The following is a 27,544-nucleotide window of genomic DNA, read 5'->3' as shown; positions in this document are numbered from 1 at the left end:
AAATCCCTTCATCCATTGTCCATACTGCCCCAAACATATTGTTTTTATCATTAATCACTATGCTTTAATTATGTTCAATTTGTAACAATGAAAATACATCCTGCAAATCAGATATTTACATTACAATTCATAAAAGTAGCAGTTATGACATAGCAACAAAAATATGGTTGGGGGTCACCACAACATGAGGAACTGTATTTAGGGGTCACAGCATTAGAAAGATTGAGAACCACTGATCTATATACTGCCATATAAAATCCAAATAATTTGCTTTGAGCTGGAATTTGTGACAGTGAAGACACATATAATCCAGTTCAAAGCAGATATTGTGCATTATCTGCCTTGATATTCTGGGTCATATGGCTGTGTGGAAGGGCCCACAGTCTCCATCTATATACTACCATATACAATCCAAACAATTTGCTTTGAGCTGGAATTTGTGACAGTGTAGACACGTACAATCCAGTTCAAAGCAGATAAATCCGGATCTTATATGGTAGTGTCGCTGAGGTCTCAGGTCTCCCAGGTCCCTTCTACACTGTCACATGATCCAGATTATTAAATCAGATAACCCGCATTATCTCATTTGAACCCAATTATGTGAGTCTACACTGCCATATAATCCAGTTCAAAGTAGACCATCGGTATTTGATATGACATTGTGGTAGAAGGGCCCTCAATCCACACTGAGCATTATATGCACTTCAAAGCCAGGCAACAAAATTTCCACAAAAGCAAGTCCTTCGTGAGCATCAGTGCTCTGCTGTTTGTGTAAACCCCATCTCAGCTTCAAGCTGGTTTTCCTATGTAACCATCTACGCACACAGCAAAACCACTTTGAAACTGCAAGAAATGATCAGTGTGGCCATTTTCCTCCCTGGCTCCAGACCAATGCTCTAAAGCAAAAGCCTTCGGAGACAGAAATATCTGCTGGATTAGATCCCAATGTGTGTGCGCGCGTGCATGCGCGCTTTCCCTGCTCAAATCGGATGGCAGTTCTACAATTCTGAATTTGGTGGAAAACAGTTATTTGTAGTATTTACAACTCCCAGAAAAGCCAAATACCAAGCAGCAAGGATGAACTGCATTAAATTAAGGGGCGCTCTCGAGGCGCCCCCGCTTACAGCTGAAAATTACCTAGGGCCGGCCCTGTGTATGAAGTGGCCATAAGGTAGAGTTAACATATAACCTCCTTTTCCAGGGCATGTCTTCTTTTTCAAAGCTGAAATTCCTGTTCCTCAAGTTTCTGGACAGATTATCTTTTACTGAACTAAAATTACTGTCTGCGAAAATTTTAAAACTGTCTGTTTTTCTTACATGGTTTGGACGGAAGGGAATCACTTAGCACAGGAGTGGGGGGGGGGAGAAAAAGGGGGAAGGGGAAGAGGAAGAGGAGAGATTAGTGTTCTACATTAAAGAAGGGTTTAGAAAGCTACCAAAGCAGCCAGTCCCAGCCTCCTGAGGTTATTGAAAGATTTGATGGGTTCCAGCTAGGTCTATGTTACCATGCCCATTGTTGTCACAAGGTCACTGAAAAGAAAGCCTGTCCAGGAAAATGATGATGATGGTGATGATGATTTTATTTCTTTCCCACCTCTCTTCATGGCTTAAGGCAGGTCACATCATGATGAAGAGGAGAAATATGGCCCTTTTCCATCATGGGCTGGAGTGACTTAATCGAGAAGCAGTGGCTCCTTCTACAAATGCCTGGAGCTTATAGGATATTTCATAAAATCATAGGGTTGAAAGACACCATGAGGAACATCCAAGCCAACTCTCCATGCAGGAATATGCAGGAATACACACCACAAAGTGAGAGCTTTTGAAATGAAAACAATTGGTGGTCTCAGGTAGTCAGATGGTAAATGTCTCCTTTCTTTTCTTTTCAAAATACAGTAACTTCAGCATAGGACAAACTTGTCCCTCTGTCCTGCACGATGCCTCCATACTTGAACACAAATGGAATAGGGAATAAGCTTCCCTTTCAGTATTTCAGGTGTAACCCCAAAATTACAATTCTCAGAAAAGATCAGCAGGAACAGAGTTCGTGTGCTTCTGCTTTTAAAACATATTTTCTTCACCAATACCATTCTATTTTTTCATTTCAAAAAAACATTGACCACAATCCAAAGTTTTGTTTGATTCACTGGGGCTGATTGAAATCAATGGATGTATTCTTGCCTGACTTCTTTATTGGATTTTGGCCTTTGGTGGTAAGGAGAAGGCATTAGCTTATGCCCCTTATTTCAGTAGCTCTAAGGCCACAAACTATACTATAATCTCTGCAATTACATTTGTTAAATATATACTGAGGGAATTTTATAACTGGCAGTGTATGTCTTCAAACTAGCCAACTCCTGGAATCTGCCAATTTTCTCCATCATGTTTTAATCTTTCCTGTAAAAAGCTTCTGTTTCAGAGACGTGTGCAATCAATGGAACATACATATTTAAAATTAATTCATTCTGTGAGAACTGCAGTCCACCTTAATTTTAAATTTTCCACAGACTTCAAATGGACCCAGGAGTATTGTGAATATAATGAAAAAAGAAAGGAAGGCTTGTCTTTTCAACTTGAGTGAATGGGAGAGGCTTAGGGGAAATTCCGCAGATGCAGAAACACTGGCAAATGTCGTTTTGTTATAATAAACTGAACCAATTACTCAAAGTAATTTTTATCCAGGTTATTTGGCTTATTTGGTTCTATACATGCTGTCTCAGTCTGATTTCCCTAAACCAGTCTTTATTTAATGTCATTTAGCTCAATATTTACCTTGTAAAAGAGTGGTTTAGTACTGTGTGGTCCACTTTGGGTTAGCCCAATAAAGGTATTGCAGTAAATATGGATTTTGGAGGTTTTCCTTATGCCCAGTACAGGTACCTTTGCTTTACCATTAATTGCTGAAGTCATATTTCTTTTCCTTCTCTCCATTCCTTTTCCCCTGTCTTTCTCCTTCTTTTCCTTTCATAAAAAAGTTGCCACAGCAGCAAACCAAATGAAACATGTTACATTAGAAGTATTACATAAAATGAGAACACAGTTGTAGCAAAGCATCCCAAAACAGAAATATTATTGTATGTAAAGATTTTATGATGCAATTCAGCTCAATTCAATATTAGGCATTCCCACATATAAAAGCATGCTGTACAACATACACATAAAGAGTGCCATCAAAACTGAAATAAACTGTATTCATATACATTTTATCAAAACCGTGATCAGCTCATTATCAATGGAAGCACAAATTAATAATAAAATGTTCAGAATAATAAAATGTTCAGAATATGATAACTGGCTCCAATATCATTTGTCAGCAAAATTTTATGCTTTGCTAACATTGATTATGCTTGATGAAGACAATAATGCTTGGTAAAGTAGGAGGGAGTAGGAAAAGAAAAAATGACATTAAAGGTAGATAAAGACTGTCAAACATGCCACAGCCCTGAATTTGCAAGTTCAGGACCAGGAAAGCTTCCTTGGTTTTAGGTGAAAATGAGTGACAGAGTTATGCATCATCTGCATAGAGATGACACCAAACTCCAAAACTCTGGATGACCGTACCCAGCAGTTTCATGTAGCTGTTAAATAACATGGAGGGTAAAACTGAGCTTTGCAGGACTTCACAGACCAAAGGCCAGGGGTCCAAGCAGGCATCCCCCAGCACCACCTTCTGATTCCGGCCCTCCGGGAATGAGCGGAGCCATTGTATAACAATGCCCCCAAGTCCCATCTCAGAGAGTCAAGTCAGAAGGATACCATGGTCAATTGTATTGAAAGCCACTGAGATATCCAGAAGAACCAACAGGGACATACTCTCCCTGTCTAGTTCTCTGCAAAGGTCATCCACCAAGGTGACCAAAGCCTTCTCAGTTCTGTGACCAGACCTAAGCCCAGATTGTGAAGAATCTAGATAATTGGTTTCATCCAAAAAATCCCTGGAATTGAGTAGTTCTAGAACCTTGCCCAAAAAGGGAAAGTTGGAAATGGGCCAGTACTTGTTCAGTACTGAAGAATCAAGGGATGGTTTTTAGGACTGGTTTTAGAACTGCCATTTTAAGGCAGGATGTAATTTTGCCCTGTCCCAGAGAGGCATTGAAAATCCTCATGATCCATTCGGCCAACTCTCCTTTGGCTTGTTTAATGAGCCAGGAGGGAAAAAGGTATGGGACACATGTAGTTGCACTTATTGCTCCAAGGATCTTGTCCATGTCATCATCCTGAACAAACTGAAATGAATCCATTAACATAGGACAAACAGGTGCCTTGGATACATCTATTGGTACTGCTTCAATGCTGAAGTCCAGGTCGGAACAGATCTGAGTATTTGGATCTTCTGGGAGTTGTAAATACTACAAATAACTGTTTTCCACGAGATTCAGAATTGTATAACTGCCATCCGATTTGAAGCAGGGAAAGCATGCATGCGCGGGCACACACACATTGGGATCTAAACCAGCAGATATTTCTGTCTCTGAAGGTTTTTGCTTTAGAGCATTGGTCTGCAAAATGGTGGGTGGAATCACCACACCAAGCCACCAAGTGGTCCAGGATCCCACCCTGAGTGTCAGGATGGAGAAACCCTTTGACCACTTGGAACAGCTCTGCTGGTCTATTTGTTGCAGACACAATTCAAGAATTTCTTGATGGCCTCCATTGCCACGGAGTAGGTCCTAAGTGAGGTTCTAGACCATACTTAGTCAGATTTGCTCCGAGTCTTCTGCTAGCAGCTTTCTAGTCTCCTTCTCACTTGCTTCATCACTGTTAGCTCTCTGGTGATAAACAGAGCTGATTTAGCTCTGCTAAGTGAAAGGGGATGTTCAGGGGTGATCGTGTGTACCACCCTGGTTATCCCCCTATTTCAGAGGTCTACCAGAACTTCGACAAAATTGTCTAACACCATGACAGAAAAATCCCCACGAGCCATCAGGAATCCATCTGGTTCCATCAGTCTCTTGGAGTCGACCATCCTAACTGATCCCCTACCCCTGCAGAGGTTGGAAGGCACAGTCAGTCTAAACCTGATCAGGTAGTGATTAGTCCATGGCAACAGAACCATGGAAAGTTCCTCCATTCTACCAACACCTTCATCCCCTCCCCTTTTAAAAACCAACTTGTGTCCAGCTACATAGGTGGGCCCAGATATAATTTGGGACAGACCTATGGTTGTCATGGCAGCCATGAAGGCCTGAGCCGCTCCCAATAGGATGGGCTCAGCATGGGCATTGAAATCCCCCAGTACAGTAAGCTTATGGGACTCCAATGCCAGGCTCAAGATCACCCTGGCTAGCTCAGGCAGGGAGACTGTTGTGCAGCAGGGTGATTGGTACACATGCAGAATCCCTAATTTATCCCAGTTACCCACTTTGAGATAGACACATACAAATGTGGATGATTGTGGGATGTGACATATGATCAGAGAGATGGATTCCTGATAGACTACCGTGACTCCACCTCCTTGCCCCCCAGGCCTTGCTTGCTTGTGTACCCCAAAGCCAAGAGGACAAAGCTGAGTGAACTTCACCCCTCCCCCCAGCTCATATAACCAGGTTTCATGCAAGACAGATCTGTAAGGTCATCCAGAATCAGGTCCTGGATGGCCACTGTTTTACCATTTATGGGTCAGGCATTCAACAGCAAGACTTTTAGCCCGGGGACCTGTCATTTTTTCTATCCAGTCTATTTGTAATTGGGGAGCATTTTAGAGCCACAAGGACTCTCTTATGTTTGGAGATGTTTGTATTATGTTTGGAGATGTTTGGATTATGTTTGGAGAACTAGTGGTTCAATTTTCCAATGCCAATTCCAAATTGACCAAAACTATATTTTACTCATTTTTAGTTTATGCTCTCCAACTTGCTAGCTCACTAGATAGTAACAACTCATTAATACTTTTTAGGACTTAAAATTATAAATTAGCATTCTGTGGCTTCCATTTTCAGGTATCCATAGCAACTGGGGTACAGCTTATTCATTAGAAAGAAGTTCTGTTTAATTGATCTCCTAATGTATTGCTTAATAGTAACTGTTAAGCAGTCTTTTGTTTCCAGGTCATATTTAAGGTTCACTTATTTGCATAAAAGCATTTCATTAGCTGAAACCAATCATTATTAGTAATTTTCTTTTCCTTTTTTTAGTTTTAAAATAACTAAACCCTCATTGAGGTTTTCTGAATAGCAAATATTTATATCTTGCTGAATGGATTTTCTCAGTGAGCCTGGGTGCTTTGTTTCTCCAAACAGCAAGAAAATTACAGAGCTTCAAAATGTTAATCAGAGAAGACAAAAAGAAGGTGTCTTTTTCTCCAATTGAAATGTAAATGCACAGTGACGATAACCATAGGCCACAGGCAATATTTGATGACAAAGTTGCAATGAATAAATACCCTTTAAAATTCATAGTAATGTGCTGCCTGACTCGTATTCATTTGGATGATTTCCTACCGGGCACATAATGAAATTTCTGGTATTAGGGCTCTCAGAAATGAAAACATTCTCTCTCTTTTAATTCTATCCAAAAGTCTGTATGCTTTTAACATTCAGCCTTGTCAGAGTACAGATAATGTTACAATCAAATTCATTTAAGTCTCCTGTGAGTTATGCATACCTGGCTGACATCTTATACAGAAGCTAGAACACTGCGTTTGATTTATATGTGTTTACCTCTGTGTTCATTTGGGTGATATAAGTCTGAGCTGAAATAACTCTCACTCTGGCAATATCACAGCTCCATTTGCAGGAAGCTAAATGACAAGAAGGATGCTTTTCAGACAGTTTTTCTGAAGCTGATGTTTGGAGCTCTGTAAAAAATTTTACCTTTACAGAACCCACAGGAGTGATGCTATGCAATATGGATATAATTCTTCCCTAAAGGTGAATCTAAAAGCAGAAAATCCCAGGGCTTCCCAGTTCAGACCAGTCCCCAATTCTGTCATGATGTTTACATGGCTCTTCTCCTAAGCGATATCACTGATGGGAATGCCCTGTCTAATCAGGCTGAATCCAGTCCAGACTGGCTACACAGTTGACATTATATTTGACCCCATCTATACTGCCATATAATGTAGTTTGAAACTGCATGATATGGTTTGTGTAGACTCAGATAATGCAGTTTAACTGCATTAAACTGTATTATAATTGTACATAGAGTATATAATGCAGTTTGAAACTGCATTGTGCAGCAGTGCAGATAGGGCCTTCATTGCCATTCATGACTGTAGTGGAGAGTTCCTAGCTATTCCTCATCACCTTTGACATTAGCACAGGACCCAGAATGGGAGGAGAGAAAGGATAGGGTGGTTCTGTTCTGTTTCCCCTTCCCCTTTCTGAGTCATTTAGCAGCTTTTATAATGTTGGCAAAGGCAATGGGCCATGGCTAGAAGCTCTCTATTGACAATGCTATGGTGACAAATGGCAATAAATGTAAATGCCACAGAGCGCAGTGAAAGCAAGATGGCTGTGAAGAATGATGCTGATTACAAATTGGGACTAGCCAAACTGTTCACATGCAACAAAGTGGATGTGCCCCATGTTGGAGGCAAGATAGTTTCATGCATCATGTGGATACCATGGTGCCAATTTGCATTCACCCAGGGCATTTGGCCTGTATAGATGTACCCTAAGTTTTTTTCTTAAAGGAAGAAATAAATAATGTTGACAATTTACTTCCCACTGGAGAAAGTCTTCCAAAACCATACAATATTCAAATAATATTTTCAATTCAGGATTTATTTTGTGTAAAATCCACATTCTGCACAGAAAATTAAATCTCTATGCAGATTTAATATTATTTCTTGAACAGAAAATGCTGTTTCCAGCATTTTCTATATAACCCAGTCACACCAGCTCTCATTTTCTGCACAGGAAACCCTATGTGCAGAAAAAAAATTGTAGCTAGAGAAAATAAGAAAATAATAGAAATATTATTTTCTGCACAGAAAATGCTGTTTCTGTGCAAAATAACAATGTCTGATTTTTTTTTTTTGTGATAAGTAATGGTTCTGTATTATAGGTACCCCAAACCCATCCTCCTGACTGTATTCAAACCCAATTAAAAATGAGATAGGAATTATACTCCAGTTCTGACTACTTTATTTTTTATGAAGTTTTGAATGTGTTGTGTTGTATTTGTTGGTTAGCTTTGGTGCTGGAAATTGTCCTCTGGGAGGTCTAAAGCTCCTCATCTATCCTATATGAGTACCACCCAGGAATACAGAAAACTGGAATCTAGAAGCTAGTTTTCTGGAAGGACAGCTGTTATACAGTGCAAAACAGAGAGAAATGATGGACTGGAAACTCACATTTTCTGGTTGATGAACAGGAAATAACTTTGTGGGGAAGCATAGGCAAAAAGCATCATCATTATAAATGACCATTTTAGGTTCAGACCTTGGCATCTTCAGGTAAAAGGGTTAGTTAGTATTTAATATGAAAAGGCTCCACCTGAGACACCGGAGAGCTGTTTTTATTCAAAACAACCAATCTTCAGTGATCTAGATCAGTCAGCCTTTTACATTTCTTCTTCTTAAAAAAGAAACCTAAGGTACAGGGTGGAGAAGGGAACTCTAGAGAATTTCCTTGGGCAATCTGAGTTGAGCTCAGGTAAACATGAAAATAATATTGATTTCTATTTGCAGTCATAGAAGACACAAATGTCTTCTGGGGAGGGCCTTTTTTCGGTCCCACCACTCATTCAAGCATGCTTGGTGGCAACATGGGAAAGGGCCTTTTCAGTGGCTACTCCCAGGCTGTAGAACTCCCTCCCAGGAGAAACCAGAATGGTCCATCCCTGCTGGCCTTCCTCTGCCAACAGACTTGTAGGGAAGGGGAAGGTGAGGTTCTGGGGAGGGTAGGGGGGTTGGGGGGGATGAGTGTTAAAAGCCATTTTAATGTATTTACTGTATTTTAATTCTGTTTTTATTATTTAATTGTTTTTGTTAAGTTTTGTATTGCTCTTTTAAGACTGTTTGGTGAGAATAGATGTTAGCCACCTTGAGTCCCTATGGTGAGTAAGACAGGATATAAATAAAGATGATGAGGTTATAATAATGATGATGATGATGATGATGATGATGATAATAATAAGAAGAAGAAGAAGAAGAAGAAGAAGAAGAAGACATGGACAAGCTCATGTTATTAGAATATTGCTGAATGGTTGGTGTCTTCCTGTTTTCATTATGTGAGACAACAATAAAAACACAAGCCTACTGTTCATGAGTCACAGTTCAAATTTAGCAGCTGAAGGAATTAGGTCTACAATTAATTAATGCTTGCCATGCCTGTGCCCAAAGGTGCATTATAACTATGAGCTACAGCATTTTGACAAGGGGATGTCAAATAGAGGAAAAACAAACTGAAAGTGATCAAGCAAATAGTAATTAGGATTTCTCCACTTCAGTTGCAAAAGTGCACAGCAGTAGACTTCCCCCTCAGCATAAGGAACTGGCAATCCACATCTAAGTATTCTTGGCCTAAGAAAGTACTATGAAAGTTATAGGATCATCATAAGTCTACAAGTGACTTGAAAGTACATGCACACATACACATTCAATGATAGTTCAGATAAAATAAACCCGCTACAGGTTTATTGAGGGAAATGAAGGATATAACTAAGTTGAATATGGACAATTAAAAAAAAATGGCTACTTCCGGTGGCTGCCTTTGGGAATCCATGCTGCCAGTGTGTTAGAATGGAGAGAAGACTCCATTTTCAGGAGTCGTCTGTTACCTGACTCCTAACTGCAGAAAACAGGGATGAAGCAGGGAAACAACGAGAAATGATGTGAAATGATGTGAGATGACCAGCCATCCAAGAAGATGGGGCAAGGCAGTAAGGAACAAAATAAGACAGTTCTCTCTGCTTTCCCCCTGCCCATCTGATGTACATAGAGTTGTAAGAGACCACAATGGCCATCTAGTCCAACCCCATGACATTCTTATCTCAGTTGTATATAACTTGTATAGAACGGGTACCTTGTTAAATATACTCATTTTCACAATGGAAATAAACTTTCCTAAACCATCTAGTGAAATAAGCATCCCATCATCCCTCATGGCACAAAGAGATTTCACAGTATGGGCCCCCAAAAGGGCATGTTGGATCAGACTGAGAAGATATCTAGTGGATTGTTCTCCAGTTTTGTTTTCTCCAAATGTTTTTCTTCATATTTTCTATCATTTCTGACAATTTCTGACCAATGGCTATGTGGCTGGGATCAAAGATAATTGTCATCTAGAGAGATCCCAATTGTAGAAAATCTATTCTGTGTAACATTCAGTTTTCATTGACAGACTGGCAAGGAGACAATCATCCTTCCCCACTTAATTTCCCTTGAGTTGGAAATCTGACTTATGTCACTGCTCAGAAGTTAAAGGTTCTATTTATCTTTTGTTGCATCTCTCCTCTGTGATATCTTTTAAGGGGATATAGCTTATTGCAGAGGTGCCAAAATGTGATCCAACAACTTTTGTTCCCCTCAGATCCACAGAACAACTTCAAAGCCCTTGCCCCAACTTCCCTTCTCAATTTCCCGTGTGTGTGTGTGTGTGTGTGTGTGTGTGTGTGTGTGTAAAGTTCAAAATCTACCTTCTGCCAGTGATGCATATGCCCATCCCTTTCACGTTTTATTGAATCCCATAAACTGTTTATGTACTGTGTGAAAAGATGTTTTCACATTGGTTGAATTTCTCTTTCACAAGTTCCAAACAGCATTCTGCTTCTTCAGATCTTGAGATACAATCATCTGGTGAGGAAAGTATGAAATATTATTTAAAGTATGAAATATTATTTAAATTGCTTAATTGCAAACTACACACAATGGCTGGAATGTTCTTACAAACCACATTCATGTTAAAAATATATACTTCACCCTACTGATGTAAGTGAATATTTTTGTCCCATGCAGAACATCTGCATTTAGCTCAATGGTGCAGAAGTGGAATTGTGTATGGATGCCATTGTGCACTGCTCACAATACGCTTCCATGTGTCTGTGAATTAATATCTCTGCACATGGAGATATGCATCCACATTTAATTTCACAGACAATTGTACATTCATTTGTGCAACAGAGCCATTCATCACAAAATCAACATATAACACCACATGTAGATATTTATGCTACACAATTCCAGGATATGCTATCCAAAAAATATAACTTTTTCTTAAGTCAAGAGATCACATCATACACATAAAAGCCACCTAAAATTAGCAGGTGTAAAAAATATATAGATTATAAATGAAAAAAATGAAACGTATTATTTTATCAAATATTTTTCCTTTCTCCAAACCCTATGATTTAAAAACCAATCACTTGAACAAAGGGCAAAGTTGGCTAGAACCTTACAGAGTGAAATCCAGTTTATCCTCAAGCCCCCCCCCCCCCAATTTTTCATAAGTTTTTAAAAGGGTGAGATAAAATAACAGTGAGAATTAATTATTATTCCATTTAAAAATGGACCAGTTCTTTTATTTCACATGTACCACAGATACAAATATAAGATCTCAGCCAGACAGCTATGGGCTATTTTTAAATAAAGATTAATTATCAGTAATACATATTTGTTTTTAATATTTTAAATACTCCTTATCTACATCTACACCTCGTTTTGACTGATAGGTAATAAATTAATGCTTTAATAAAAAAGAAAGCATAAATGATGCCTTGGCTATGTATGGCTGGAGTAGTCCTGGCCTTTGTGTTCCTGTATGTCATGTTAGATTTATATGTTGTGTATTCCTCTTAAAGTCCATTCTTTTTGGTCTTATTAAGAAATGAATATTAATTTTCTAGAACAAAAACAAGAGACTTCCATGGAGTGTTGAATGTTTCAAACAAGGGTCCAGTAGGTGAAGGCGGAAAAGAGAAATAATTCCATAAGCATTTTCAAACCGTTCCAAACTTGAACCTCAGATCTCAAACATGAATGGGACAACCTGGTAAACCCAAATTTGGCAAATTAAATAAGTGAGGCTTTAAAAACCAAGCTCTTTTATAGTTTTCAAAACACATGTGAATATAAATATCACACACAGAAGAGCATGCAAATATGCCCATTACCATGTGGTTTTCAATATAACCTATATTCCACACCCTTTTCTTCTTTGATCTTTGCCAACAAAATAGCACAGGAATGAGCTGACATTACACATGGTCCGAACAGAAGCATGCTTTTCTGAATGTGAAAAGGGGCCTCAGTGGCCAAGCCAATTATGCAATGGAATCCAAGAGTTCAGTCTGTTGAGATGAACAAATATTAGCCACTTTTAAAAGATTTCCACCTTTACGTGTTTCTTTCCACCACAGAGCAATAAAACTGCACTTGTTAAGAATGAGCTCTCTTGTCTGCTTCAGGTGAGAACACTGGGGGCTGACACCATTTCCTCTTCTTTGGTGATGGATTCCTCAGCAATGGGGGTCATGTCAGCAGCTTAAGCTGACAAAATCCATGTGCTGAATATTGTAAGAAAGATGAGGATTCCGTCTGAAAGACATAAACAAAACCTGAAGTTGATTCAAAGCTTAGGGAAGTCTGATGTGATGTTCAGGAAAAGGCAAAAAGTTTGGGGCAATAACTCAGGATTAGCCATGGTGAGCCCCTTACTTTCAGAGCCCAACTAAACAATCTTTCAACTGTGATGGAAATAAATTGCAGTGAATGGGGCAGAGATGGAGCGACACTCTAACTGCCCCCCTCTCCTAGTAGCTCATCAACAAAATATCTTTGACTTTCCATTCTCAGTGTAGTGAATGATGAATGTGAACTACACTGCATACCATTTAATGCAAAGGACTTACCTTTTTTTAAAAAAGTGTGATGATGTTTTTAGACATGTGCATATCAGGTTCATTTTATTAAAATGGTTTTATTGAAATATGCAAAAGGCAGGAATGTTGAAGAGCCTCAGAGACAACATTGATTCCCCAAGGACATGTGGTTCATTTTTTCCCTCTGTTTCATTCATGTCTTTGTTGAGAATTCAAATCAAATCAAAGCATTTTTTAAAAAGCTAACTTTAAATGCCAAGCAGGCAAGGAAACAAACATGTATAGAGAAATGAACCATTTAAAACAACAGATGTCACCTCGTGTATATAGATGATCTTCATCAGCTAGCTGTGTATGTTTGAATATAGATTATATGTTTCTAGACAGGACCAGAAACTCAGTTATTTTTGTAATTTTTTCTTACACAAAATGCTTCCCAATCTCTGTTGCATTCAACCATAAATACTCTCTAATACAGACTCTACATGAAGCCACAGCAGCATCATTTAATCTGCTTTCATTAAGGTCTTATCTACATTAATACAAAAACAAACCATGAACCCACCTTGATTCCACTATTTGCTATCTCCAAGACATATGTGGATGAATATCTTGAGTTTTCTGTCCTTACCTTGCTTTAGAAAAAGTCAGGGGATACTCCAGACATAACCAGCGCAGTCCCTGCGTGGTACCTTTATTAAATTCATTCATTTGTTAAAGAAAAGTGAATACATTATTGAATAATTTTAATATCAGATTTGAACATATTACTATGAGCTGAATGCTGTCATAGACCTGACTAGATCAGATCCACTGAATTTATGGGATTTATCTATATAAGGAGCCCTCAGTGATGCAATGGGTTAAATCCTTGTGCCGGCAGGACTGAAGACTGACAGGTTGCAGGTTCAAATCCAGAGAGAGCACAGATGAGCTCCCTCTGTCAGCTCCAGCTCCCCATGAGAAAAGTCCCATAAGGATGGTAAAACATCAAAAAAGCATTCAGGTATCCCCCGGGCAATGTCCTTGCAGATGGCCAATTCTCTCACTCCAGAAGCGACTTGCAGTTTCTCAAGTCACTTCTGACATAAAAAAAAAAACTATATTATTTTCATATTCTTCAAAGTTAGAAATGCAAGAATAATGAAATTACAAGAATAATTACAAGAAATGCAAGAATAATGAATACATTCTAAGCCATTGAATGCATATCTAAACCATTCAAAAGTATTCTCCTGCCTTCAACCTCAGAAACAGATTGGTAAAGATTGCCAAAATGAAACAGATCTCTCTCTCTGTGTGTGTGTGTGTGTGTGTGTAAATATATAAATTGAAAACATTGATGAGTCCTTTTGTCCTTCAACTGCCTTACCTTTCCATGGGTATTTCAAAAGTACATATATATTTAATGTACAGTGCAATTAAGCAGTACATTGTGTCCAGGTCTGACACCATACCTATAAGCAGAGTTCTTTTTTAAAAGTCTGGTTCCATAGCAACCTATTCCCATACCAATATGAAAAGGACTAAAAGAGGGAAGTACTGTATGAAAGTAGGCCATGAATAATTTGACGAGTATGATGGATGTGTCATCAACTGGCATAATGCTAATGGGCCACTGCAATAAGAACACCGATCTTTATACCATAAATAGTGAATTCAACCAATTGTTCTCGAAAGGCACATTTCAAACCATTATAACCTTTCAGAGGTTTGGCAGCAGCCATACTTATGCTATTAAGATGTGTGTGGTGCATGCGTCGGTGTATATGATGGCCAATTTACTGTTGTGCTCAGGCCACACACACAATTTATATTTTCCTGGAGCTCTTCTCCAATGAAACAGAGTTCTCAGCAATGCACATGTATTCTTTTCACATAAACACCCACATTTCATTTACAGTGAGTTCAATAGAAGGGAGACAAAAAGATTGGGAGAGAAACAGCTAGAGCAGAGAGTGGACAAACAGATATTTGAAGTCCAGAAAAATCTGGAGGGCGGCATCTTTCCTATCGTGGGGCTAATGTCAGTAAATATTGCACAGAATGCAAAATCAACTCTTCAGATAATTTCTTTAGGTATGAAATTCCCCTATACTTATTTAGAATTTTGGTGCTTGAGATGTAAGTCATGCATTTTATCCTGCACTACAATCATGGAACTGTTATTTTAAAAGAGAAATGGGAGATATAGTTAAAATTCATGTTTATTTATTTATTTAATTTTTACTTTATGTGTTTCCCAGCATGGGATCCAAAATGGCTTTCAAAATTTAAAACAGAAATAGTGCTTTCAGTAGCTAGCAGCATATCTTTTTAAAAGGAAAAAAAAGATTTTCATATTGGCCCAATTTAGAACTTTCTCAACTTGACCTCATGGCCATTCTAACCAAACTGTTATTAATTTCAGAAAACTGTACTACTATAGATTTCTTTGCAGACTTTTGTGAACTGGAAAACCTGCCATGTATTGACTAACTCTTTTGGATGTTTTAAGGAGACTATTAGACAATTCTTGATTGGCCAAGAGATAAAAGTGGCTATTTTTTCAAACACAGTTACATTTGTCTAAGGAGTGAGATGACTGACAGTGGTTTTAAAATAGTTTCTTGTAAATTATGATAGATTCCTTGTATTCTGCAACACAAGAAAAGTGCAGTACTTTTTAAAAAAAGATTGTCATTGCAGAATACAAAAATAAATAAGAATGTTAAGAACAAAAATTTCAAAATCCTTTAATCTCAATCTTTCAGTGTCTGCTCTGCCTTTTATTTATATGAGGTTAGTTTCATAGTTTTTATTTAGTTGGTGGAAACATCCTCAAGTAAAATTCAACTTAGAATTTCTCACTGGTAGAAGGCCTGTATAACAGGTTTCCCATTGTGACAAAAGTCTTTCCAGAAATTTGGCAAAGATCTCCAGGAAACCTGGGAGATTTCAAAGCAAAAGGCTGTTTCATTGCTGCTTCAGCAGGAGCAAAAGTTCAAATGAGCAAAGGTCCAGTTAGTATTAAAAAATCATTCTAGCCACATGATTCCATACAGTTTTCCCATACAGTTTTGGCAGGATTTCATGCAATTATTTTTCTTCTTACAGTTTTCAGGATACAAACACACACACCCATATACATATATATCAGTGGCTATTCAAAGTGCTGGTTATGAACCATAAAGGCCTTTACAGCTAGCAGTAAGGTCCTTTTCATTCAAACAGGCCCTTGATAACTAATGGTATTTTAATAATTTGACTGTGCTTTCTTTATTTGTCATGTGTTTGAGAAGGCTTTATACTATTTTGAATAAGAAGTTATTTTAATGTGACAGGTTATTTTATTGTTTTCAAACTTTTTGTCAAGATTTTAGCTGTATTTTGTTTTATAATCTTGTTAAAATCTACCTTAATTTACATATCAGGAAACAGAGAAGTGTAAATTAAATACACATTTATAAAATGCATAAATAAATCATTATTTGTACTAGATGCAGACTCATACCATTGAGGTGCATTTAAAAACAGTCCAATGCATGAATTTGAATTGTATAAGTCACCTGCATTTTAAGCGTTTACGCACAAACAGACATTTCGCATGTGTATGCACACACACAATTATATAATTGTATGACCAGATTAGAGGCAATCGATGGGGTCAAACAACAGTAATCCATCAATAATAAATAACTGTTCATCTTTAAAAATATTGGGTTGTTGTAGGTTTTTTCGGGCTATATGGCCATGTTCTAGAGGCATTCTCTCCTGACGTCTCGCCTGCATCTATGGCAAGCATCCTCAGAGGATGCTTGCCAGGAAATGTTCTTTGCACAGGAAATGCAGCATCCTTGGCAGAAAATGTTTTCTTCACTGCCCTCTATGTCATGTGTGGGTTTTATTCATAACAAGATCCAAGTACAAGATCTTCTATGCAGAAAATAGCATTTTACAGAAAATGAGACATGCTGTGCAGAAAATTCAGGTTTCTGTGCCAAAAGATTGCAAAATTTTACACACAATAGACCCAAACTGTTTGGAAAACTATACTTTCTCACAGTTTGAAAAAATGGTAAAACTACTCACTGCTTCTTTCAAAAATACAACTAGTGAAGAAATACATCCCTCAATGTCCTGCTGGCATCTTGTTAGATTTTCAAGATTTCTCTGCTGCATAGATCTAGAAAAAACCAACAGTAGGGCCTGTGAGAACTCACACTGGACAGAGGGGATACACATGACTGGGATCCTAAATTTTCTTCCAAACCAAATACTACTACTTCTAAGTGACTTATTTCTGGGCATAACTGAGTCTATTACTACATCTTCATGATTTTGCTCTCAATATATGGGTTACTTTTTGCTATGTCTGAGTAATGTTAGTAAATGGTGGAAAAAGTTAGATATATAGAGGCTGAGGCCACCTTCCTGGTCTGTTGTAATTTATTGTTTGTTTGTTTTTTACTGTCCAGGAATCGGAAGTCCAGTAGCGTCAAAAATTAGGCCCCCAAAAGTCTTTCTTTCCCCACTTTAGCTTCTGGACATTGTCACATAGCTAGCAGTTCATGGTGTGTGGTGCTCATGCAGTATACAGGCATAGTGAAGTTTCAATTTTTTAAAACCAAGATTCTGAAACATTCTTACAGTTACTTCTTAGTTCCTTGCAATGCTGGAATGCATAGCTTTCTTCTGTTTATTTCTGCTTGTTGTTAACTTGTGTTTCTTGCCAAATACGTGGCCTGACCCAAACCAAATCACTATTCATATTCAGGATTCTCTGTTACAACTACCGTGATTTCCATCTGCTTTCTGTCCCAGCCAAATGCATAAGCCTATTATAAACTCCTGAAAATTAGAGTTTATAATGGAAGTGCTGACAAAACTTTCAGATATTGGCAACTGTATGACTTCTGTAATGAGTCAAGGGAGAGATGGGCACGATGAACACACAATTACTGAGTTGAGGAAAAGAAAACCTCCCTCATCTGTTCATCCATTTCATGCATTTGGGTGAATGGCCTTGGGAAACAAAGGGTTTATCCTAACCATTCCCATTTACAAACTCCTGAGAGAAAGAAGAGATTTGGTTTCTCCCAATAAGGACTGTACAATGCAATGAGGTTATTCAATGCGAACTTAATATTAGGTACTGTGGCATAATGAAAGAAAAGGGGAAACAAGAGCCAAATTGTCAGAGACTAGGATATGGATCCTCACTGTTAACTTATTCCTTATCAGACTGAGGGTACTTGTTTTGCTTTAGCTTGACCTCCAACAACTATTTATTGTATTAGGATCTTGCAAAAAAAAAGAGGCTTTGTTCCATAGGAGATATAAAAACAATCTTTAGTATATAATAAACACAATATTGTAGAAGTTCTCAAGACAGCTGCCTATATAAAATAGGCACAGCTTCCAAGAGCTTTGGAAAGTTGCCGGCTGTATTTAGCAGCCTTCATAGTACAGATCCCAAGTATCACAGTTGAAACATTACTATTCCAAGCTCTTTATATTTCAGAAAGATTTTAATTTTCACCAGCAGTTGGTTAACAGAAGGCAGGAATTTTGAATTTGTTATTATTAATATGTTATACCAGACATTATCACAATATGGCTCTACATCAGGCATTGACAAACTTTTTGCCTTGGGGCCACATTTCAGGCCCAGACAGAATTCATACTATCCCCCCAATTTTGGGCCTGTGGGAATAATTGGGCCAACTGTGAAACAGAACTAGTTGCACCTGGCCTATTGTAATCCCATGATGCATGGGCAACCCAAGGACACAGAGTAGCAGTCCTCTTCCTACCTATCCTCCATGTTACAGTGATGTCTGGCTATGTCATGAATCTTACGTGTCAGCAGTCACATGCAGTGAGATCAGATGGGGTGACTAGGTGCTCTGAGGAGAGAGATTCCACCTCTCCACCTCCCCAGTACCCTGTCACCCTGGCCAACATCACTGTATGCAGTGGTCAACTGGTAGGACCTGTGTCATGGTCAGAAGCTGTCATGACACGGGGTGTGGAGCATCAGAAAGGGTGAACATGTAGTGGTGTCAAACAATGTTAGGCACTGCTAGCTTATAGAAACTCCCTCCTGTTCCACAGAAGCTGGGGGACCCCCTGTATGGGCCATACTCAGAGCCAATTTAGTGTACAACATACCAAATTCATGTAGATCTGCCCTAAACTACATGTATATATTGTAGTTCACAACTTTTTTTCTCAAGATGCTGATGAACCAAATAATTCCTGGAAAAGCATGAACAACATACAGAGGGATTGAATGGGCCTACTGAACACTCCAGAAGATGAGTGTGAGAGACAAGGAGATGCTGAGAGGGACAAACATCATGGAGAGGAAGAACACAAACCTAAGTCAAGAGGAACAATCACAAGCTCAGAGAAAAAAAAGAAGAGGGAATTCACACACACACACCCAGCTATCCTACAGGAAATAGTCCTAGAATTATATTAGAACTAGAGCTAGTTTCCAGAATTTCTGAATACTGGCCGAGTTGGCCTGAGCTTCTGGGAGCTGAAGTCCAAGACAGCTGGAGGACCAGCTAGGAACTACTGCCCAAGAGGTGGGTATGGAGACTTCACCTGCTGCTTTCAAGGCATTTCACAGGGAACTCAATCAGAATAAGAGGTGAGGATTAATGAGTATTTATTTATTTATTTACTGTATTTGGATACCGCCTTTCTCAGCCAATCGGTGACTCAAGGCGGCTTCCAACAAATCAGTACATATAAAAACATAATACAGATTAAAACATTAAACAACATAAAACACCACAAAAGCAATAAAAACAACATCATGAGCGTTTCATTGTTATCAAACATTGTCCAGTTCCATTGTCAAATCGTTCAATTTCCCATATTAGCTACTCTGCATTTGTAAACGCTTGCTCGAACGGCCATGTTTTAACTTTCCTCCGAAACAGTTCCGCCAGACAGTTCTTAGCAAATGCAATATTGGCCGCAAAGAAAGATTTCTTTGTGGCCTTTATTGCCGTGGCATATGCCCTTAGAAAGGCCACAAACTGTGTTCAATTTGGCTCGCTCGGATCCAAACGCCACATGCTCTCTAGTTCCCTCTTCCTTCGCTTCATCGCTGCCAACTCCTCGTTGAACCAAGGAAATGGTTTAGCTTGGCTACTTGAGAGGGGATGTTCTGGAGCGATCATATCTATTGCCCTGGCCATCTCCCCATTCCAGAGAGTGACCAGAGCATCGACAGAATCACCTACCGAGGTGGTGGGAAACTCCCCAAGAGCCGTCAGGAAACCCTCCGGATCCATAAGCCCCTTGGGGCAGACCATTTTAATGGGTCCTCCACCCCTGCAGAAGTTAGTGTGTGCAGTGAGCCTAAACCTGATCAGGTAGTGGTTGGTCTATGGCAACGGAGCGATAGTCAGCTCCTCTATACCACCACCATCTCCCCCATCCCTGGCAGAAAACCAGATCTAAAGTGTGTCCAGCACTGTGAGAAGGGCCAGTTACTAATTGGGACAGCCCCATGGTCACCATGGAAGACATTAAGTCCTTAGCAGCTCCTGATAAGGTGTTCTCGGCGTGGATGTTGAAGTCCCCCAGCACAATGAGCTGTTGGGACTCCAACGCCAGACTCGAGACCACCCTGGCTAGCTCGGGTAGGGAAACTGTAGTGAAGTGGGGTGGACGGTACACTAACAGAATCCCTATTCTGTCCCAGTCACCTACCTTCAGGTGGACACATTCAAAGTTGGTTGACTACAGGATGGGGCACCTGGTCAGGGAGATGGAATCCCTATAGACCACTGCAACCCTTCCTCCCCGCCCTCCAGATCTCGGCTGGTGCTGCATGGAGAAACCTGGTGGGCAAAGCTGGGTCAGATTTACACCTCCAGCCTCATCCAACCAGGTCTCCATTATGCACACCAGATCTGCCCTCTCATCCAGAATTAAATCCTGGATGAAAGCTGTTTTTCCAATGACAGATCTGGTGTTCAACAGCACCACCTTTAATCCGGAGAGACCGCCATCCTGGGTACTCCAATTTACCATGTCAGGAGACCGATTTGGAACTACTAATGTTGTCTCACAATCCCTAGGCCGAATTAATGGCCTCCCTTTCCCGTATCTCCCCCTCCCCATTACTACTCTTATAGGGGACCCCTGACCAATGGAACACCCATCTCCTGTGATACAATCTATATTCTTATCTTCAACCCATGATTCAATGATAGTTGGTTGGGTTTATGGTATTTCATTTCGTATTAACCTTCCCATCCATTCATTTCCCACCCCTGCCCTTCCGGACCTCTCCACCCCGCTGCCACCCTCAATCCCCTCACAATGTGCTAATATGATGACTAAATACAGCAACTTAGCGGGCAACATGAGAAATAGCTATTGTGCAGGTTTTGGATAAAAATCTATAGAGTACAGGCAGTTGATCAAGTCCGTACTAGGTTGTAAAGTGCAAAGCATACAGAGAGTAAATTATCTGCCTCCTCCCTTCTCAACCACATTTCAAAAGACTTGCAAACATCATGAAAACCCACAAGGCTTCTGCTTCTAAATGTTTGTAATGTGATGTTTTGGATATGATATTTGTTAATATACAATTACTATTTAATGCTTATTTTGGAATTGATTCCAAAACCTCCCACAAATACAAACATTTGTGGATTCTCAAATCTCATAATATACAATGTCATAGTAAAAACTGTCCCTTATATAAAATGGTAAAATCAAGGTTTGTTTCTTGATTTTAAAAATATTATTTTAAGCCATGTATGATTGAATCTGTGGATACAGAATACATGGAGATGGAGGGCCAGCTGTATTCACTTTAATCTAGGTGGTAATAATGGTGTCTTCTAACTGGCATTGGCATCTCTTGCAATCTGATCCTTTTTGGAAATGTAGGAGGTTCAACCAGTATTTTCTGCCTGCTGAGGCACCCTCTAAAATATACACAGTCATAGATTCATTTTTGGAAAAACAGTCTTATTTTTGTTAATTTTTGCTTCATATGACTAAATATGTAACTATGAGCACTTCCACTGATCTAGTACAAAAATGAGCTTTTGTCTTATACAAATTTTCCAATCATTTTTCTACAAATGATCAACTCAAAACTGACTTTTCTTGGAAAAACAAGTGCTGTAAGTTTTAAATTATTTAAAACCCATAGATGGAGGAAGGCTCGACAAAGTGCATATACTGTAACTTTATTGAAGGACTAGATGAGGACCATTTCCTGGTGACTTTTCATTGAAACCTGCAAAAATGTGCCACCTGTAATTTTTTCTTAGGAGAACGGCTGAAGTGCTTAGAGCTCAACCCTTTATTGTCCTGTTGTACAGTAGAACAGTTACAATAGAGATGAAGATTACTTATGTAGTACTGTGTGAAGATAAGAAGGCCTATTGATATTTTCTGGCCTTGAAGACTCCACATTCTACATATATCTTTCGTCCTATGAGTGTGTATGTGTGTGTTTGTGCCTGTGTGCATGGATCATTGACTGTTTACTATAGAGATGATGTGGGTTGAAGAGAAGCAGGCTCTGAGATGTTTTATGTGTTGTCAGGGCTTGCTTCAATTAAATTAATGGATCCATTCAGCTCTCTTTTCCCTTTTCAGCTGCCTCACTGGTGAATACATTAAAAAGATCTTAAGTCTCAAGATGGTGCATCATGGCATTAGCTAGGGCCCTCTTTTCCCTCTGTCTTCTTTTTTTTCTGTAAATCTAATAATTAATGAGGTCTCCACCTCAATAGAGCACTTCAATATTTTGTTGCAATGGGGGGGGGGGGGGAGGTTGTGTGTGGTTTTTTGCTCTGCAGAAGAGCTTTTATTTTAGCTTGTATGGGATATGGTGAACAAGTGCTATAATTAAAAATTGTCATAATATTGATTATTTCTTCTGGCTGGTTCTTAAATTTGTAAAAATATTACTTTCAGAAAATGTCTGTCTGAACTTACTGTAATTAATTTGTAGTTGGGTCTAATACTCAAGTGAGTATGATAGAGTCATGGGTATGTTAGAACATTTGCTTACTAAATGACAAAATCAACCAGGAATTTATCTAGAGCAAGTATATGAATAAAACAGTTGTTAATAGGGATGCAAAGAATGTCTGAAAACATTCAATCTATGGATAAAAAAGAGGTTTCTTAACTGTTGGGAAACTACAACAAGGAGAATTCACCCACAACAAGAATATTCACAGTTTTGGACTTTTCTGTACCAGAAAAACAATGTGAATATTTATTTGTTTGTTTTTACTTGTTTGTTTGGTTTTTGTTTTTGTTTTTGCACAGAAAAAAACCCATACTTTCCTACCCCAGAATATCATTTTCTGCAGAGGAAACATAACAATAACATTCCTGGGCAGAAGAATGAAAAATTTTGCATATGTTTTGTTTGTTTGTTTTGTACAGAATACGTCTTGGATGATTATCAGCCCCAAATGAAAAACTGCAAAACCTTTTCAATGATTACTAGTTTAGGCTATGCCGAAATTTGCCCTTTAATTTCTCAGAAGTTTTCTTCCCCATGAAATCATTTTTACTTTTCTATTCTGCAGCCACCATGAGGTTGATAAAGCCAGCAGGTTGAATAATTTATAGCAAACACCACATTGTAGTAGAATAATATTTTGCTGAATCCACTAAAAAGATTTTAGGATAAATGTTGCTTCAGCTTCCAAATCCTTAGAATGCTGAGACAGTGACCTGTTTCTCACTCCTCCTCACTTTTCTAGTCCATTCTCTGGGAAGTTCAGAATTCTTCCTCTGGATTTTTACTAATGTGTCAGGTGCTGGGGCTCAGTTTTCACACTACTGGATAGCTGGCTATTCCACGAAAGACACAAAATCTACATGTCCTGTCACCATGTTGTAAAGCAGGTCAAAATGTGACCTGAAGTCCTTGACCCCCTTCCCCCAAAGCCTTTTGGTCACCTCTTCTTTGGCCATAAAAATATTAATCTTTCATTGAGTTTTCATACCCCTACTTACTTGTTACTACTGAATCTTATTTATGGATATTTCAGTTCCTGTAATTTTGGATTTTTTTCCACAAAGATTTTGTTAAAGCTCCAACTAATAGACTTCTAAAGGAAAATCATATTTTGCTTAAATACAGGCCTCAACTAATGTTGTACTCCCAGGAGGTGGAAAATCACCAAATGACTGGTTTCTAACAAGCTGCAAATGGAAATGCATGTGGAGATGCAGACCAAAAAGGAAGTTTTTTTTTTTTTTGCTAAGGCCTTTGTGGTCTCTTCCGAACCCTAACTAAGCAATTGATTTTGTTTCCAAAAGGGTACATTGATATCTCTTCCTAGCCTGATATTTTAGAAGGCTAAGGGTGTTTTTAAAAAACTTTACAAAATCTGCAGATCCTGCACAGAAGTACTTCAGCTAGAATCACATCTAGCACTTTATTTTTAGTGACTGTAAATACTATAATATGGTCTATATAGGCAAATAGTGTAATAATGTCTATTTATGCAGAGACTTTGCTAGTATCTTTTTTAATGAACTAATAAATCCAGTGTTCATCAAGTAAGAGACTAGGGACAAAACCACATTGAAAAATTATAGTTCCTGAAACAGATCTAGTGCAGTGTGGTCTTTTTACCTCCTTCATCCCTACTCTAACTTCTTTAAAAACCCTGCCTAGCATTGTATATTTCCTGACATTATTTAGCTTGGAGCTAAGCATGCCAATACTAGTGGCCTGGATAGCTGCCCAGTGTTTTTGTTCCAAGCCTGTGCAAATGGCTGATTCACTCTAGTTTTATTTTCCTTGGCAGTTATTTCCAAAAGTGTCACTTGTTTCCAGCCAGACACTCACATGGGTGTTGTTCAGGAGTTTTGTGCTGCTGTTTTACATTTTATAACCTTTTATGCTCAGTAAGTCACCAGCGAAAGTGCCGAGGCTTAGGAGTTTGCTGACTGATTGTTAAACCAATGTAGAACACCAGTATAAAAGGTTCAGTTAGCATCATTGATGGCTTCTGTTGTATTCAAGCACAGCGAATAAACTGTACATTGCCCCCCTGAGCAATGCTCCTTAATCCCTTTGATGTAATGAACCAGCAGACTTCCTCCCAAAAAAAAAAACAGGTACTACTTTTTCCTATTGACTACAACTATTTCATTCTTTTTAAGAAGCTTGCTAGGAAGCGGAAGCCAATAGATCACAAACTGGCACAAGTCCATGAACCACCACTTTGTGTGAAACTGCTCTTGAGTATAACTGAGGTACACTACCCTTCCCTCCATCTGAACTCCTGGACTTGAAGAAATCTGACAAAAAAAATAACACACAATAAATACCAATAATTGAATAATTCTAGTAAATAAACTGGTTTATTATCAACACCTGCTTGATATGTAGTAAAATACCTGCTTCTCTCTCTTCTGAGTACCTTGTAAATGTATTACTGTATATTAATAAACTTGGCATATGAGCCATTAGCAACATCTATTAGTTTTATATTTGTTTTCAAGTTTTTATATAGCACTTAGATCCAAAATAGTCAAAATGGTATATGTTGATATGTATGGTTCATGAAATAGATCTTAGGGCAGCTATCATATGCAAGTGCATATTCTAAAGCCAACTACATTCGAACCAGCAACTGTATCTGGAAGCTTCATGCCAGGAGCTTAATCCAATGTTATAACTAGCTAGTCTTAGGGCCCTTCTGCACAGCACCTAAAATGCATAAGTTATCAGGTTAAAAAGGGGGTAGCCAAATGACTCTAGCCCTAAATCCATGCTCTTTTGGAATGCCCTTCCAAAAGAGCTTCGTCAGGCCCCTACTCTGGCAGTTTTCAGAAGGAACCTAAAAACTTGGCTGTTCCGATGTGCCTTCGCAGATTAGGAATCCCCATCCCAAGTCCTAGATGCACTTTAGCACAACTAATGTTGCTGCACACCGCACTTTTAATCCGACGTTCCTCCTGCCATCTCAGCACTTTTAACCCTGTACCCCATTGCGCCGGCCGAACCAGTTTTAATAGTGTCTTGATGTATTGTCATTGTGGTTATTTTGCTTAATTGTTTGATTTGCTTTGTTTATTGCTGTGTTATGTTTTCTATTGTATTGTGTTTTGTGGCTTCGGCCCGTGTAAGCCGCATCGAGTCCTTCGGGAGATGCTAGCGGGGTACAAATAAAGTTAATAATAATAATAATAATAATAATAATAATAATAATAACACAGAAAACACATGGTAAAATGGTTTCGGCTAGGAAATGCACATATTTGCATGACTGTATAACCCTGCAGTCGTGTAAAACACATGATTTCCTTTCCTCCCCCCTGGTTTTGACTGTTCCACTGCACAGCTACTTTTAAAAAGCTCATAACAGCTGATCAGCTGAATGGGCTGTCAAACAGACACATGACTGGTTTAAAGCAGCACAAACGGAGAGCAATTAGAGTTCTCTGAAACTCTTTATTTCGCAGTTTATAATATTAATCAGAGCTTGCATTAAGAATTGGGGGGGGGGGGGGGAGATAAGAAATGGACTTTGCATACTTTCAGATATTTGCAGGTGTGCATATATATGCAGGAGTTCCACAGTATAACAGAGTGATATTATATACACACACACAAACACATTCTTCTTTGTCTGCCCTCCTTCTTGTTCTGATACAGAGTAACCTGTGAGGGCAACAGGGGACCAAATCCCAGGACTAACAGGTCTATGTGGGGACCTGCAGTCAGGTCCCAGGATTTTTTACCCTCCATTTTAATGCTGTCTGGAAGCACCCTTAGACCCACTGCAATCAGTGGTAGTTTAGGTAGCTGTAACCAGTCTCATTCATTTCTGTGAATCACAGTATCAGTCAGATGCTGATAGGTCTCAGTTTGGCAGGGCTAACATTCAGTTTAGCCCTGCCTTATTAAATTTTCAAGCAGCTCATTAAAATCATATTCATTTCATTAATCATTAGTTAAAGCATACTAATAATACATGAACTCAAAGCACAAAACACATTCAAATTGCATCTTTTAAAAAAAATGTTCATAGAATCATAGAGTTGGAAGAGACCACAAGTGCCATCCAGTCCAACTCCCTGCCATGCAGGAACACAGAATCAATGTATTCTTGACAGATGGCCATCCATCCTTTGCTTAAAAACCTCCAGAGAAAGAGACACCACCATACCCTGAGGCAATATATTCAGCTGCTTTTTTCTGTTGAAAAGTTCCTCCTAATGTTCAGGTAGAATTCTTTTTTTCCTGCAGCTTAAATCCATTTGCCATATAAATTCATATATGCACGTGATTATGAATGGGTGTCTTATTTTGATTAAAGCACAGACCTTGCCAGCTCTGACTGGCTTTCCACATTATATGGTTTAGGACAGCACTTCTCGGATTGCTAGTCTATGGACTGGTGCTGGTCTACAAACCATTGAATACTAGTCGAAGTTGAGTTTCTAGGACAGAAAGGAATAAATGTAGCCAATGGACACAAATATATAAACAGTTCCAGCGACATGCCTCATATTAGACTGGTTTAGAATGCAAGCCTAGATTTTCCTGGTTTCACCTTTACATCTCAGCACTAAATCCACTGGACAAAACAGTTTTTAGAGGAGATACATTTTTCTTATACCATTTCTATTCTTACCTTTAAAATCCACTTCCAGAAAAAATGGAAGCTCTTTTCATTCCCTCCCACCCTCAAGAAAATAATAATGATATTGCCTAACTTTCACAGCTCTATCATCCCCTTCTTTCCCACTATAATTGTAAACCTAACGTGAACAC

This window comes from Anolis sagrei, chromosome 2 (genome assembly GCF_037176765.1).
Source record: "Anolis sagrei isolate rAnoSag1 chromosome 2, rAnoSag1.mat, whole genome shotgun sequence".
Lineage (NCBI taxonomy): Eukaryota > Metazoa > Chordata > Lepidosauria > Squamata > Dactyloidae > Anolis > Anolis sagrei.
This window is presented reverse-complemented; position numbering follows the sequence as displayed.